General features: G+C 32.9%; 2 long non-coding RNA genes across 2 annotated transcripts; both read right to left on the bottom strand.

Moving 5' to 3' along the window:
- Nucleotides 1–3,919: 3,919 nt before the first annotated feature.
- On the bottom strand, nucleotides 3,920–6,047 carry LOC123202047. The gene is made up of 3 exons (XR_006498910.1): nucleotides 5,885–6,047; nucleotides 4,903–5,492; nucleotides 3,920–4,376 (listed from the first exon to the last, which is right to left on the bottom strand). It is a non-coding gene; the product is annotated as an uncharacterized LOC123202047 (long non-coding RNA).
- A 4,682-nt stretch (nucleotides 6,048–10,729) lies between these two features.
- On the bottom strand, nucleotides 10,730–12,880 carry LOC123202456. The gene is made up of 4 exons (XR_006498965.1): nucleotides 12,781–12,880; nucleotides 12,550–12,677; nucleotides 11,601–12,186; nucleotides 10,730–11,086 (listed from the first exon to the last, which is right to left on the bottom strand). It is a non-coding gene; the product is annotated as an uncharacterized LOC123202456 (long non-coding RNA).
- Between the last annotated feature and the right edge of the window lie 2,817 nt (nucleotides 12,881–15,697).

The raw sequence follows: 15,697 nt of genomic DNA, 5'->3' as shown, positions 1-15,697 counted from the left end.
AAAAAAGAGAATTAATTCAATTTTTTACAAATTTTGATGGGTGTGTATCTATATGTAGTGATATTTGAAGTAACCATTGACAAGTTTACTCTTATATGAGTATAACTTGTCATTGGATAGATGATAATTTTCAATTACAAAAAAGAATTTTAGCATTTAGGGTGTTTAATAATTGACATACGACCGATAATATTTATAGAATAATTAAAAGAATATTAAAATAATATAAATTAGTTTATAAATTTTTTTTAATTTCATTTGATAATGCACGTTCAAATACTGCCTCAATAAATAACTTAATTACAATTTGCAAACCTAATTTAAGTGGTAGATTTTTTCATATTAGATATGCATGTCATGTATTAAATTTATGTGTACAAGATGATTTACATTGTCTTAATAATTATATTAGTCCAATAAAAACAACAATTTCATTTTTATGGATGCATCTCCAAATTATGAAAGAATAGGGTAAATTTTGTAAACAACATAATAGAAGACCAAAAAGATTTCCTAAAGACATGTTGACTCGTTGGAATTCAACATATGAATTACTGAACGAGTCTTTTGATTATAGAGATTTATTATGCTCATTTATTTCACAAAATGCACCACAAGTTACATTATATCCCCAACATTGGGATATTTACAAAACTATTTTAAATGTATTAAGAAATTTTAATAATGCAACTTATACTTTAAGTGAAGTTTATTATCCCACTTCTCATTTATTTTTAAATGAAGCCGTTAATATTATTAGGGTTTACAAGAAGACGAACAAGATATTATTCTACAAGAAGCTATTTTTTTAATGAAAACAAAATTGTTAACTTACTATAAAATAATTCCGTAAATTTTTCTTGTTGCTTGTTTTTTTTTATCCTAGATTTAAATTAGATGGTGTCACAGATTACTTAACATTATATTATGAATGTTTGCAATTAGATTGTGAAGATGAAGTTAATATTCCATTAACTATAATTAACATTATGAATTTAGTTAAAGAAATTTATGTTGAATATTCATTAATTTATAGTAACCAAGGGGTTCTTCTTCCTCTCTACCACCTATTGCCCCATCATCAACCCAAAATATGAGTTATGGTGATCGTATTATGATGCAAAGGGGCAAAAGACCAAGAAGAACATTAGGCTCCATCTCGGAGCTTGATATTTATTTAACTACTATTTTTGAGTTTAGTGACAACAATATAGGTAAAGATTTTCCAGTTCTAGAATGGTAGAGTCGACATATATCAAACTTTCCAACATTAGCAACTATTGCTAAACAAGTCATGACAACACCAGTATCAACTGTCGCAATAAAACAAACTTTTAGTCAAGGGGGTAATATATTGGATGAGAGGCGATCAAGTTTGGCTCCCGAATCTATTGAAGCCCAAGTATGCGTGGACGATTGGACAAGAGCCGAATTATGCCAACAAAATATAAAAGTGGACTTCAATGAAAAATCGATTGATTTAACTACGGATAGTTCGATGACGGAAAATAATAGTCAAGATAGTGGAAGTGAATGATAAGGTAAGGGGGTACTGCCAGCTATTAGATATGCAAAGGTAAGAGAACTACGTAGACTTTGATTCTTCTAAACCCCAAGAAGATACGTAGGAAGCTTAATTGAAAAATTAAGTCCAAGTCTTTCTTTTAATTTTCAATTATTGTAATTAATAATTTAAAAATTAAATCAAGATCATGTATTAGAATTGACGGTTCAATATTGGTTCTGAATCGGGGTCATGAACTGAAACCGTTAGTTTCGAACCGGTTACAAACCGTCCTATTATAGTTTCGGTTCAGAGTCCTTATTTTTTCAAACTATGAACTAGCGGTTTCAAACCGAAACCATCAGTTCATGAACTGTGGCCAGGTCTAGTATTACTCCAGTTTAATTCTAATTAGAATTGCATTAGATATGCCATTTTGACTTCAACTAAAATCATACTAGAATGGTGCAAATCCAATCAAAATTGCATTTGATATGGTGTATTTTTATGGAATTGCATCAGAATTGTGATATTTTGACAAAACACACCATTTTCATTGCGATTCTGATGCAGTTTCAACTTTAAATTTAATGATAATCAATGTGATTACAGATTTGGGTTTGTGTTTTTATTTTTTTCAATTATAGATAAGGGTCTAAGTAATAAATTTTAAAGTTGATGAAAAAATGTAATTTATTTGTACTTTAGGGTTGTAAGTAATGTTAATGGTATAATATTTGTATATTTGATCAATTAAAGAAATTATCCCTTGATCACTAAAAGAATGCTAGACTTGTTGTTTTGACATAGATAAGACATGAAATAGTTATTCTCTCTAATACATATGATTGAGTGTATTTGATCCGAATCAATTTAGATTGATGAGGTTGATGCCCTCCTCCAATAAAAAGATGTTGTCTTGATTCAATTAAAAAAGCAACTCAACTATGCAAATGAGCGAATGAAAAGGCAAGACAACTCGAAGAGGAGAGAAACCCTCATTGAAATTGGCGATATCGTGTTTCTCAAGCTACAATCATACTACTTTAAGAAATTGGCCAAAAGTTCCAACAAAAAATTGAGCCTACACTTTTATATGTCTTACAAGATCATAGAGAAAATTGACTTGGTTATTTATTGTCTTGCCTTACCTTGCCTCTTAATAGTAAGATTCACCTTGTATTTCATGTCTCCCTATTAAAGAAAGCATTTGACACTACGGTTCAACCACAACCTCTTCCTAATTGTCTATCTAATGATTTGGAATTGTAGTTGTAACCAGAAACTTTGTTGGATACCAGATTCGCTAAAACTGGTCACTTTGAGATTCTAATTAAATGGAGTCTACTGCCTGGCTTCAAAATTCACAGGAGGATTAAGTAGATATCAATGAGCACTTTCCCCATTTTTACCTTGAGGACAAGGTGAGAGTCTTGTGGGGTATTGATGGAGGCCAAATCACCAAATTTTATTATCGCAGGTCCAAGAGGAGAATGCATAAAGACATCCCAAGAAATCCAACAGCTGAATCAACTAAGAGCAAAATGCATAAGAGCGTTAAATATAAGAGTAGCTCTGAAGTGGATTTCGGCGAAATTGGTGTTAAACGCGAAGTGGGTTCAGAAATACCTACTGATCAGGGTGAAAGAGCAACGTTAGTTATAAGGTGAAAGCTTATAACATTTGGTGTGACAACAATTAATCTTATTTCCATTTTTCTAATTTATAAATAAAATATGGTTTTATTTATTCATTTAATAAATCAAATATTTATTTAAGTTATTTTTGTAATTTGAGGAACTATGTTTGATATTCCCGTCAACTTTAAACTGAAGTCCAATGATTGCAATAAAAAATTCAGATTTGATGTTAACAGCCAATCAAGTCTCTAAATCACTGGACCAACATAATTTAATTTCTCGTTTCCAAAAGGGAATCTGGATTCTACAAATATTCTTTCTTCTACCTTTAGCAGAGAAGAAGAAAAATAATATATTTATCAAAACAACATCAAGACAAAAGCTATCTACTCTCTTAAGCACTCAATTAGCTGTACTAAAAAATTTTTGAGTTACAATATTGTGGTAATGTGGCAACTTGGACAAAGTTTACAGGAGAAGAATAATCCTCTCTCTCAAAAGAATAGTGTTCCAACTATGATATATATACCATATGTGTGTTAATCTGTGCTAATATAACGCATTCATCTCCACCATTTTAACAAAGAATTAATACATCTACAAACACAATGAAAGAATAAGGTATCATTCTTGCACGTTAAAGGGATCAGCCTGTGAGATAGAAGCTTTGGGAAATTCAGTAGCTGGTCTAGCGTTTGTTGAATCAACAGTATGGGACCACTATTCTGTTATAAGAATATTCAGTATATAAAGGAAGTGTTAGGGGCAGAGAAAGTAAAGAAGAAAGAAATCATTTTATTGAATCAATATTTTATATTACACTTGGTGAGGGCTGGCTCTCGAAACCCAGCTTAGCTATTTTTCCTTTTACTTCAGTTGTTTCCATTTTCAGTTACAATTACATACTCTGATGGCTACTGTAATGACTATTATTTCTAAAGCTCTTTGATTGCAATGCGATGTTGTTTTCTTCTTCTGCGTCTATATTCCTTGTGTTCATGAATTGTGAAGTTCTTAAGAGTATCAAAGGTGAACCAATTGCTGCTGTTTTAATTATTTTCCCTTCTGTTTGTTTGTGAGTTGCTGCTGTAGTTTGCTGTAGGCTGCTGAGTGCTGGTTTGATCGTAATGTTGATCTAGTGAGGAGCCAAACCTGGGACCAACTGAGGGGAGTTGCTTGAGCCTCTGGAACCCATCAGAATTGAAGGTTTGCTAACCACCATATTCAGGTACCTATCAAGCTCCATCGGAAATTCAGCCAATAATATGAAGCGGCAATATAGTTGATACATATTCCAAAAAAGTAACCAATGACTTAAGAGCAGAATGCTAACAATGTTACAAGCTACATTTTCATGGGTACACCACATGTAATCAAGAACCATAAACTACAATCACAATGGTGCAACATGAATCCCAATTTAAATGGGCTGAGATAATACCAATTCGGGCGTTTTCCATGAAGATTAGTTTGTAACAAGCAGTTCTATGTAGCACAAAAGCTTATCTATTAGGTTTAATTTAGTGTTGACAAATATTTGAGATGATCAATTTGTTGGAGAATATTGTGTGAATATTAATGTCTTGGCATACATAACTGTAGTGGGGGATAGTTATTATGAAAACCTCATGCTAATCGGAAGGCCAGCAAATACAGATAAGAACGTTAAAATAGGATTTAATATACGTCGTAGGCCCATCTTTTTCCATAGTTGGACAAAGTACTCTATATAAAGGTTAAAATTTGGCAGAAATTTACCTCCAGATCTTTCGAGTAGAAGTGCAGAATGCGTTAGTGCAACAGGATCTGATTGTAGAATGGGTTTAAGGCCTTATCCAGCTGAGATGCTTATGAATCCAACACTCAAGTGCATCCGGAAATAGTATCAGGTTTATGAATCCAACCGATATGGTGCATGGGGGTAGATTGTAACAAGTTCATGAATCCAAGCACATGCACAGGGGTGAATTAGGACGATCGTAGCAGATTTAATGAAAAGAGATAGAGGCAATGAAAAGGAGAGCAGACACACCACACACAGAGGGGAGAACCCGGACTATCCCGTGCGAACTCCCCTCAAAACCACCAAAAGAGAAATTTTATTAAGATTTGTGTGACCTGCCATGCAAGCGCACCTGTCATGGCAAAGGTCGGATGACAAAACCAGGACTCAAACCCCCTGCATAAGGGCTTCTTTATCCCAGTACATTTCACTCATCTATCATCACAATTATATCCCATTTCGGTCCTGGTTACAATAGATTACACAACCAGATTATCTGCCACCACTGACTTGAAGAATACCCATCAACCACTGCCTCCATGGAGACTCCCCAGGCAGCTAAAACCTAAAGGAACAAAAATTTAACCAAAATATGTCCAAAAAGTCTCGGATGCACCAAAAAAAAAAAAAAAACCCTTAAATACTATTTAGAAAGAAAAAGAGTTTGCAACTTACAAAAAGACTGCATCGAGATGATAAAAGATCATTTATAAAATCATCTCAAAAAAATACCCTATCTAGGAATAAATTCAAAAGCTTAATGAATAATCGAGGAAAATATCACGATTTAACATCCTGATCTTTTCATACAAGATTGGTGTCATGATTTATCAATGTAAATATTCTCCGAAATCAAACAAAAAGAAAACTACTAATTTGTTAAAGAAATTGTTTAGCATTATATGATAGGAAGAGTTTAAAAAAAAAAAAAAGCGAGAGAGACAGAGAGAGAAATACCTTGCACGTATGAAGCGCAAAGAAAGAACATTCTGTGAAGTCTTGGTAAAAAAAGAAGAGTCTTGATCACTTCGACCATGAAACATGACGTCAATCTCAGAGACATAATCCCTTAGCGCACGATCTTCCCATATATTATTCTCAATAATAAAGAAAGTAGAAGAATCAAGCCATAGCTGAAATAATACGTGCAAGAATTAGAAAAAGTACGGATCTTTATATTAGCGAACCTTGAGCGTAAATAATAAACGCAGAACCAGATGGATGATGAGGTTGAATCTTACGGTGATGAAGATTTCTGGAGAAGGACGAAGCCGTGCTCTTGGAAGAACGAACTATGAAGATCGAATAGCTCTGAAGAAACAGAGCGAAGAGGACTTTTAGATGACAGAAGAATAATTGAAAACGCAGGCCTTTTATATTGATTTTTGCACGGCGGCTAGTGATATGGACGATCATGATTTAACGGCTTATTCAAAGATCGACGCCTGATATGCATCTACGTGGTTTACCATAATTGCTGGATTTTTTGACCGCTTTGGATTTACGCCTCTCAGTTGACTTTTTGTCTTAACAGTTAACTTGCCAAAAGACTTTCCAATCCAAGGTCTAGTCAATCTCTAAAATTACTCTTGCAATTTTTCAAAAATCTAAATATCTATCTAGTATCAAATTTTTATTTATATATAAGGATAAAATTATTATTTTAATAGTAATATTAAAAAATATATAATTTATCTTATTTTCTTCTCAGAGTTTGAAAGTTAATAACTTTATCTATGTTTAAATTTTTTCAGTTTTGAAAAGTAATTTTTTTTCCTTAAGAGTTTTTCATACATTTTTTGGCTAGCTTCTTCTCGTCGAATGCCTTCTCTACCGATGACCTTCTTTCCCAATGACCTCTTCATCCGTCTTCTCTTCCGACGATAGAAGACTTGATGGAATTGGCTAAATCCACTTAATCTCATTCGTCAAACTTGGTCTTCCATTCTTCATCATCAATTGACAACAACAAAGAGCTGACAAGAAGACAACTAGAATGCTAACCCATCTTCACGAAGCACCGATGAAGATGAGTGAATCATCAGTCAAAAATGAAGCATCGATGGATGATTCCTCTTCTTTGTTTTGGACAAATGTTTGATTAATTGACTTTCCATTTTTAATGTATGATAGGGTTGAGTGAGACATCACCTAGAGGAAGAGAGACTGGGCATGGGTGATTGACCGGAGACAAAGAAAGTGATCGTAAAATGAGAGAAATAAAATAAACTCTAGCAGGGGGAAATGCAACTTTTCAAATTTTTTAGGTAGTGGTAAAATTGTTAGTTTTCAAAATCTAGGGAGCAAAATAAGATATATTTTTATTTATTTTAAAATTACTATAAAATGATAGTTTTACCTTTATGATGCATATTCGACTACCTCTTCACTTTCAGCCTCCAAACCTACCCCAAGCCTACTTACCACACAAGAAACTAAGGAGCATGAATTTCCAGCAATGCATTAGCCTAAGGATGTCAACCTTCTTCATTTTTGGCCCAAAACCACTTTTGGTTATAATCTCATTACATGCACCCAAGGTCCAAGTGAATAGTTTGCTCCAATTGATCTAAAAGTGTAACTTTTGAAGCCCACTATTGGCACAAACGTCTAAGACTCCTTTTTGAAGCCCAAAGAACTCAAAGTATGTCTTTAGTTGGTTTTGAACTAAAAGAGAAGATAGTTGCCTTAGTTAGGAAACAAGTTTCTTACATTTAAGGAAAATGTGTACTATTTTGTCTTGTATTCATTTATTTGGGCATGGGTTTAGTTTATGATGGATGACTTAGCATACATTAGGGACTTTAGTTGATTTTATATTAATTTGTTGACCAAAGTGTATCATTGTCATCCATGCCTCCTATATAAAGGAGTAAGCCTTCATTTGTAATTTTTGTATTGACATTTGAATGAAACTTGAATTAATGCATTGAAGCTTTTTCCTCATTTTCCTTTATACAATCATCTTAGTGGAAGATTGGTGGTGGAAGACCCCAATGTTGGTGGATCTCTTTCCTTTATGCCTTGGTTTTCATTAGTATGTTCCTTAGAATCCAAATTGCGTGCATGTGAAAGGTTTTCAATCCTATGGTAGAGTGTTGCAGCATAATTATCATTTTTGCCACTGCATTCTACTTTTAATTTGATCATCTTATTCTATACCAATTGTGTACGTCCATAGCTTGAAAGAAAGTTCTTTGTGTTGTGATTATGATAAAATGAATTCGGTTAGATTTAGAGTTGATTTGGTTAGTTAAACTGTAAGAACAAAAAAATTGTTTATACCACATGAACAATGAAAACAGTTTTTGATTTTTGATTTTTGATTTCTTGTTGCATGTTTGGATGAATATGCACCATTAGATATAACTAAAAATTTTAATCGAAGTTGGATGATAGGTGGGTATTTGGGTTTTTGAAACTCTATAGGTATGAATTTGGAAATGGACTAAACCTTGGGTGGGAATAAGTCTCTTGGCTTACTTAATTTAGGATAACAGGAAAATACTATTTTTCACTGGACATGGTAAGGGCCGCAAGCCCACGACTTAGTCTAAATCCCATTTTTGGTATAGTCCACAAGGCATAAGCCATTTCAGTATAGTTCATTATTTGCGAAGACACGACTCAAGGTCATGTCATAGGTCTTGCTATGCAAGTGAATCAACCAGATGAACCGTGTCGAAGCTAGCTAATGATGAAATTGCATTAAAATAGTATGATTCAACCAAGATTGTGTTCCTCCAATTTAATTCTAATTAAAGTTGCATTAGATATGCCATTGTGATTTCAACTAGAATCATACTAGAATGGTGCAAATCCAACCAAAATCGCATTGATATGATGCGATTATGATGTAGTTTCAACCTTAATTTTAATTATAATCAGTGTGATTACAGATTTGGGATTGGTTGGACTAAGGTTTGTGTATTTATTTTTTTTAACTATAGATAAGGGTCTAAGTAATAAATTTAAAAGTTGGTGAAAAAATATAATTTATTTGTACTTTAGGATTGTAAGTAATGCTAATGGTATGATATTTGTATATTTAATAAACGGAAGAGATTACCCCTTGATTGTTAAAAGAATGTTAGACTTGTTCTTTTGACATAGTTAAGATGAGAAATAGTTGTTCTCTCTAGTACATATGGTTGAGTGTATTTGATCCGAGTCATTTTAAATTGATGAAGTCAATGCCCTCCTATAATAGAGAGATGTTATCTTGATCAAATTAAAAAAAAAACAACTCAATTGTGCAAATGAGCGAATGAGAAGGCAAGCCAACTTAAAGAGGAGAGAAACCCACATTGAAATTGGTGATATGGTGTTACTCAAACTACATCCATACCACTTTAAGAAATTGGTCAAAAGACCTAACAAAAAATTGAGTCCGCACTTTTATATATCCTACGAGATCATAGAGAAAATCAATTCGGTTGCTTATTGTCTTGCCTTACCTTGCCTCCTAATAGTAATATTCATCTTGTATTTCATGTCTCCCAGTTAAAAAAAGCATTTGACACTATGGTTCAGCCTCAACCTCTCCCTAATTGTCTATCTAATGATTTGGAATTGTAGTTGTAACAAAAAATTTTGTTGGGTGCTAGATTCTCTAAGACTAGTCACTTTGAGATTCTAATTAAATGGAGCCTACTACCTGAATTTGAAAATTCACAGGAGGATTAAGAGGATATCAATGAGCACTTCTCCCATTGTCACCTTGAGGACGAGGTGAGAGTCTTGGGGGGTATTGATGGAGGCCCAATCACCAAAATTTATCATCGCAAGTCTAAGAGGAGAATGTATGGAGATATCCCAAGAAATCTAGGAGCTGAATCAATTGAGAGTAGAATGCATGAGGGTGTTATGCATAAAAATAGCTATGAAGTGGATTTCTGTGAAACTAGTGTTAAACACGATGTGGGTTCTAAAAAACCTATGATCAGGGTGAAAGTGAGACGTTAGTTATAAGGTAGAAGCTTACAACATTTGGTGTGATAACAATTAATCTAACAATAAAACTATGTATATCCATTTTTGGTACACAATTTGTGTACACAGATGAAGTGTTATCATGTGATTAGATGTTTCTTTATCATGTGATGACACATGTTTTAAAATCACCTAATTACATGATGACATATCACTGTGTATATGAATTGTGTACAAAAAATGGGTACACATAACATTACTCTTAATCTTATTTCCATTTTTTTAATTTATAAATAAAATATGATTTTATTTATTCATTTAATAAATCAAATACTTATTTAAATTATTTTTGTAATTTGAGGAACTGTGTTTGGTATTACGATCAACTTTAAACTGAAGTCCAGTGATTGTAATAAAAAATTCAGTTTTGATGTTAACAACCAATCAATTCTCTAAATCACTAGACCAACATAATTTAGTTTCTCGTTTCCAAAAAAGAATCTGGATTCTACAAATATTCTTTCTTCTACCTTTAGCAGAGAAGAAGAAAAATAATATATTTATCAAAACAACATCAAGACAAAAGCTATCTACTCTCTCAAGCACTCAATTAGCCGTACTAAAAAAATTTTCTGTTACAATATTGTGGTAATGTGCGCAACTTGGACATAGTTTAAGGAAAAGAATAATCCTCCCTCTCAAAAGAATAGTGTTCCAACAATGATATATATGCCATATGTGTGTTAATCCTCCCTCTCAAAAGAATATTCAGTATATAAAGGAAGTGTTAGTGGGCAGAGAAAGTAATGAAGAAAGAAATCATTTTACTGAATCAATATTTTATATTACACCCAGCTTAGCTATTTTTCCTTTTCCTTCAGTTGTTTCCATTTTCAGTTATAATTACATACTCTGATGGCTACTGTAATGGCTATTATTTCTAAAGCTCTTTGAATGCTGCAATATGATGTTGTTTTCTTCTTTTGCGTCAATATTCCTTGTGTTCATGAATTGTGAAGTTCTTCGAGTATCAAGGCTGGACCAATTGCCGCTGTTTTACTCATTTTCCTTTCTGTTTGTTTGTGAGTTGCTGCTGTAGTTTGCTGTGGGCTGCTGAGTGCTGGTTTGATTGTAAACTTGACCTAGAAAGAGACCAACTAATGGTAGTTCATTGAGCTTCTGGAAGCCATCAGAATTGGAGGTTTGCTAGCCACCATATTCAGGTACCTATCAAGCTCCAACGGAAATTCAGCCAACAATATGAAGCCGCAATATAGTTGATTTATATCCCAAAAAAGTAGCCAATGACTTAAGAGCAGAATGCCAAAAGCTACATTTTCATGGGTAGACCACATGTAATCAAGAACCATAAACTACAATCACAATGGTGCAACATTCACACAATGAATTCAAATTTAACTGAGCTGAGATAATAAAAATTCCGGCGTTTTCCATCAAGACTAGTTTTTAACAAGCAGTTCTATATAGCACAAAAGCTTATCTATTAGGTTTAATTTAGTGATGACAAAATCGTTGGAGAATATTGTATGAATATGAATGTCTTGGCATGCATAGTAAACTGTAGTGGGGGATAGTTGTTATGAAAACCTCATGTTAATTGAAAGGCCAGCAAATACATGTAAGAACGTTAAAATTGGATCTAATATATGCCATATGCCCATCTTTTTCCATAGTTGGACAAAGTACTCTATATAAAGGTTAAAATTTGGAAGAAATTTACCTCCAGGTCTTTCGAGTAGAACTGTAGAACGCGTTAGTGCAGCAGGATCTGATTGTAGAATGGGTTTAAGGCCTTATCCAGCCGAAATGCTTATGAATCCAACACTCAGGTGCATCCAGAAATAGTATCAGGTTTATGAATCCAACCAATATGGTGCATGGGGGCAGATAGTAACAAGTTCATGAATCCAAGCACCATGCACAGGGGTGCATTAGGACGATAGTAGCAAATTTAATGAAAAGAGATAGAGGCAATGTAAAGGAGAGCAGACCACACACAGAGGGGAGAACCCGGATTATCCCGTGCGAACTCCCCTCAAAACCACCAAAAGAGAAATTTTATTAAGATTTGTGTGACCTGCCATGCAAGCGCACCTGTCATGGCAAAGGTCGGATGACAAAACCAGGACTCAAACCCCCTGCATAAGGGCTTCTTTATCCCAGTACATTTCACTCATCTATCATCACAATTATATCCCATTTCGGTCCTGGTTACAATAGATTACACAACCAGATTATCTGCCACCACTGACTTGAAGAATAACCATCAACCACTGCCCCCATGGAGACGCCCCAGCAGCTAAAACCTGAAGGAACAAAATTTTAACCAAAATATGTCCAAAAAGTCTCGGATGCACAAAAAGATTCAAACTTAAATACTATTTAGAAAGAAAAAGAATTTGCAACTTAAATCGAGACTGCATCGAGAAGATCAAGATCATTCACGAAATCATCCCAAAAAAATACTCTATTTAGGAATAAATTCAAAAGCTTAATGAATAATCGAGGAAAATATCATGATCTAATATCCTGATCTTTTCATACAAGATTGGTGTCATGATTAGAAAATTGATTTATCAAGGTAAATGTTCTCCATAATCAGACAAAAAGAAAACTACTAAGTCGTTAAATAAATTGTTTAACATTATATAATAGGAAAAAAAAAAAACCTTGCATGTATGAAGCGCAAAGAAAGAAGATTCTGTGAAGTCTTGGTAAAGAAAGAAGAGTCAAGATCTCTTCGTTCGTGAAACGTGACGTCAATCTCAGAGACATAATCCCTCAGCGCACGATCTTCCTATATATTATTCTCAATAATAAAGAACGTAGTAGAATCAAGTCACCGCGGAAATAATACGCGCAAGAATTAGAAAAAAGTACGGATCTTTATATTAGCGAACCTTGAGCGGAAACAATAAACGCAGAACCAGATGGTTGATGAAGTTGAATCTTACGGTGATAAAGATTTCTGGAGAAGGACGAAGCCGTGTTCTTGGAGGAACGAACCATGAAGATCGAATAGCTCTGAAGAAACACAGAGAAGAGGACAGAAGAATAATTGAAAACGCAGGCTTTATATATTGATTTCTGCACGGCGGTTAGTGATATGGACGATCATGATTTAACGGCTTATTCAAAGATCGACGCCTAATATGAATCTACGTGGTTTACTATAATTGCCGTATCTTTTAACGCCTTTGAGTACTTTTGACTTTTTGTCAATGCGCCATTTGTATTTATCAGTGACCCTACATATATAATTTTATATAAAAATAATAATATATTATTATATAATTAAATATTTTTTAATTTTTAATTTTTTTTATACAAATTATATGAAAATAATAATATTAAACGGTAATTTTTTAACTAATGTCAAACAATATTAATAAAATTAGTTAATTATTAAATTGAGATATTAAAAACATAAAAATATTCTTTATAAGTTTTAATATATATTAAAGATGAATAATATTTTATTCTTATAAAATATATTTTCCAAAGTTTTATAAAAATTAAAATTTAAAAATTAAATTAATCTATGATAACAAAATAATTAAAATCACTCTGAAATAATGCAATTCAATCAGAATTGCACTATTTTGATTCGATTATAATTGAAACCTCATAAGACATACCAATGTGATTTCAATTGGGATCGCATTGAAATAGTGTAAATCAAACTAAAATCGCATTATTATAATTTTTTTTTTACTGATTTGCACTAGAATAGTGATATTTCGACAAAAACACAGTATATAGTTGCAATTCTAATGCGATTTTAACTTTAATTTTAATTGTAATTGGTACAATTATGAATTTGAGACTGATTGGAATAGGGTCAGTGTTTTAATTTTTTTTTTTTTTTAATATTAAAGATAGAGGTATAAGAGATAACATTACAGTAATATTATATATATTCACTTAGAGTATAAATAAATACATATATTTATATGTGTTATTAGGTGATTAAGTATTATTTTATTATTAATTTATAATTATTTAATTATATAATAATATATATTAAATATATATTTAAAATAGATTTCCATAATTTTATCGATACCATTATATGTTACATATTTTGATATGAAAAACTACGGCGAATTTAGTTCTTCCTGCAAAGAGAAGTACCTAACAGGCCCAGTTCACTGGCCACATTGGACTTGTCACTCCTACAATGGCCCAGGCCCGAACGTACTCGATTTAAGAAATCGTAGCCCGTTTGGAAAATGGCCTCACCTACATGGGCTAAATGGCCCTAACAACACAAAAAAGGCCCATCTTCGGCCCGTCCAACCCGATGCGCTCATTTGAGAGTTTTGACACCTCTCCAATTCTCAGAAATGGCAATTATTCATAACTTTTCTTTGATCAATAATTTTTGAACTTTAATATGGTTGACATGATTAAGTTTAATGAATCTAATAAATCTCATGACATTATTAGAATGGTTTAGAGGGTTTGGCTTTAGTTTGATTAAATAATTGGTTCTATTTGGTGTTTAATGCAATTTAAATCGAATTCTAGCTGAAGTTTTGGTTCGGTAGTTTAACTCGAATTTGGTTAAATCCCCCTCTAACGATATTATTTATTTTGTCAGTAATACTATTTATCAATCTATAAGACTATTATTTTACCGATGACCTTCTAATAATATCTCTCGACCAATTCGAATTAACTATTTTAGATTAGTTTATATTTAGACTCAAATCCAACCTTAGTCAACTTTAAACTCATGTATTTTACAAGAATTATCATAGAAAAGGGACAAGGTCCAATGTAAATATATGTATATTGATTATATAATACTTAAACGATAATACGTTTTACAAATTTTAAAACCGTATAATTTCACGGGCTAACTTTTATTAATTGTTCGCATGACCTCCCTAGTGTTGCCTTTTCAAAAATCAGTTTTATATAGATTCAATTATGATTTAAGGTTATTAGTTTTATTTTAGTTTAAACTTATTATGAGAATAACTCTAGCCCCAAATCAATTTATACATAGCCCCTTAATCCCTGTTCAACATTGCCTCTTGACTCCATTGTACATGCCATGTGGGTGAATCTTTCTTTACAAACAGTGCACATAGGAAACCAACATCCATGCTCGTACACTGTCTGCGCAAGCCCTTATCGGGCTCACCGACCTTGTCAGAGATGGTGAGTACAAATACGGAAGTTTAGCCAATTAACTTATGGAATATGTGGTGCTAATTTAAGGACCACACTCAGTGAAATTGCCTCTATAATATCAACCAATAATGACATGCAAACTGATTCTCAAAATCTAAACAACGGGCAAGTATGGCTCTGCTTATCTTCTCAACCCGACCAGGAAAGTTCTGCGAAATTTCACATGCCCCTGACCATTTTCACAGCATTCCTTTTCCACCACAAAAAATCACTACTCATGCAAAGTCTTACGTATTCGTCTGTCCAAAAATTGGAAAATGAAAGGAGAAATTCCTCCAGCCTCTCTTTTAATTTCTATACAAACAAATATAGCTCTACTCTAGCACGCCAAGGAGAAGATTTAGGTTTGAGTCACTTTCATATTTGTAAAATTTTAACTTATTTAGTATAATGATTATAAGTCTAACTATTATATTCTAGGTTTATTCATCTAACCAATATGAACGGAATCTCTGATTTTAAAAAATATATATATAGCTCTAATGCGTAAACTACTCATTTTTAAGAATTTGTGATGGACGTAGGGTTGCAATCTAAGTATTGTGTGGTAAAACTCAAGCTTATTGAAGTTGGAGGTTTTTGGCTTGAACTCGAGATAGAAACAATTAATTCAAG

This window comes from Mangifera indica, chromosome 18, assembly GCF_011075055.1.
Source record: "Mangifera indica cultivar Alphonso chromosome 18, CATAS_Mindica_2.1, whole genome shotgun sequence".
In the NCBI taxonomy this organism is placed as follows: Eukaryota; Viridiplantae; Streptophyta; class Magnoliopsida; order Sapindales; family Anacardiaceae; genus Mangifera; species Mangifera indica.
The sequence above is the reverse complement of the archived record's forward strand: the minus strand, read 5'-3'. Positions and strand labels throughout refer to the sequence as shown.